The sequence below is a fragment of the Pelodiscus sinensis genome, chromosome 4, assembly GCF_052426305.1.
Source record: "Pelodiscus sinensis isolate ZL-2025 chromosome 4, ASM5242630v1, whole genome shotgun sequence".
NCBI classification, from domain to species: Eukaryota; Metazoa; Chordata; order Testudines; family Trionychidae; genus Pelodiscus; species Pelodiscus sinensis.
The window spans coordinates 43436121-43438037 of NC_143055.1; positions in this window are offsets into that span (position 1 = coordinate 43436121).

Genomic DNA, 1917 nt, shown 5'->3' on the forward strand with positions numbered 1-1917 from the left:
GGCATGTCTTTCAAATCAAGCTTATTTTCACTAAACCTCTTGTCCAACATATTTGTGTTTGTACAGATTACATATGCATCCTATAATGTTCCTTACAAACAGCATTGTCTGTGTCAAAGCTTCAGCACTCAGGCTCAATTAGGCTATTGCTACACTACAGAGTCTTTGGCATAAAAGCTCCCCAATATAAATGCATCATATGCAGAAAATTTTGTGATGTAGAAAAACCATGGCCCCCCCATCAATAATGAATTCTGCTGCCAAAAGCAGTCTTTTGTGAAAATAGCTGCGTCTATTCAACGTTGTTGGGATTTTATCACAGCTGAGTCAGTCAGGGGGGTGTTTTTTCTGTGCCTTGCCAACAAAGAAGTACTTGAATTTGCACTAGAAACCAAAACACGTCCCTTAGTTAAATGTCGATGGATATTAAATGATACTCTTTTTGGAAACCGGTGGTTTTGGTACAGCTAGTCTGTTGTCTGGATAAGTATACTGACTATGCTGGCATGGAGTCTTATATACCAATTGTAATTCTTGGTCCTTCTGCTCCCAGAGCAAATTTGGGTTCTTTGCTGTCCAGAATTTAAACACCTCATATCTCAACCATGCCTCATCCCCAGTACATGGCATGTGCTATGCTATCTAAATATTAAAATATAAAGATCTCTCTCCATGGATTCCTTTCACATTGAACTTGCATATAGATAAAAGGCTAGTATACAAATCTCTAGTGCAGTTTTCTCCAACCCTGGCTTCCCCTGGCACAAAAGGGTGAACATATCTACAGACTCCCCTTTCCAATTTTTCTCAAGTGTTTCATAAATGGGCACCAAGGGATGTACCAATTCCTGTATACTGTACATTCTCATGCTCCCCCCACCCTTCTCAATAGATGTGGCCTTTAAGAGTTTCACTGTGTTTAGGAATGTACAGCCTGCTACCTCCTGGGGAGGGGTGGAAGCACCAGCTCCCCTCTATTTCAGTCTAAATATCTGTCATGGGTACATTGCCCCATTCAATCCCTCTTTCAGTCACCTCCCTCCTCAGCTCAGAGACATGCTTCCCCCACACCTGAGCCTCATCTGCCTGAGGCAAAGTTTTGCACTACCCCAGGTGGAGGCAGAGCTGCAGCTCTGAACATGGTGCCTACTGGTGCAGCCCAGGGAGGCAAGCTGGGATGCTTGAGTATTCCTACAGGGAGCCTCCTAATTGACCAACAATGGTCAAATAAGAGGATCCCTTCAGATCACCCTTCCTCCATATTGGCCTCTGAGCCCAAGTCTCCGTTCCCAGGCACCCTGTGCAGTGCTCCCTTAATCAAACCTCCTCCAACAAAGCCACAATACTGATACCATCACCACCTGCTTCAGGCTGCACAACCCTAGCACTGAGCCCAGCTCTGGTGTGCCTGCCACCTTCAGTGGCCTGTCTTGACTGTTGCCACTACCATCCAGCCTCAGGTGCTCACCACAGGAGTAGGTGCTGCTCAGTTACAGCTTTATCCCTGCCCCTCCTGGAGGCAAGGGTACGTGAGTATTGTAATTGGCCTAGGCAGCTGCTGCAGTACTACAGCTGAATTCTCCTGCAGGACCCTCTTCTAGGTGTTGCTTCAACAGCCAGCTAGCCACACAAAAAGATGAGTAGACTATAAGGAAGACTTTACATTGAGAAGGGGATGCCATGAGCCAGTTGCATGCCACGTGCCACTGTCTGGCCAAAGGAAGAAGAGAAGCACTTTCCAGCTGTTGCACCAGAGACATAGTGGTCTCTCCCTGCCGCCTCCACTATTGTCCCATTCAGTCAACAGGAGGCAAAAAAGCCCCTTCAGAACCAGGAAGGCTCTGCCCTCCTAAGACAGGAATGGAGTTGGAGGTAATGAAATTAACATCAACCCCACTTGTGTAGGCATGACCACAT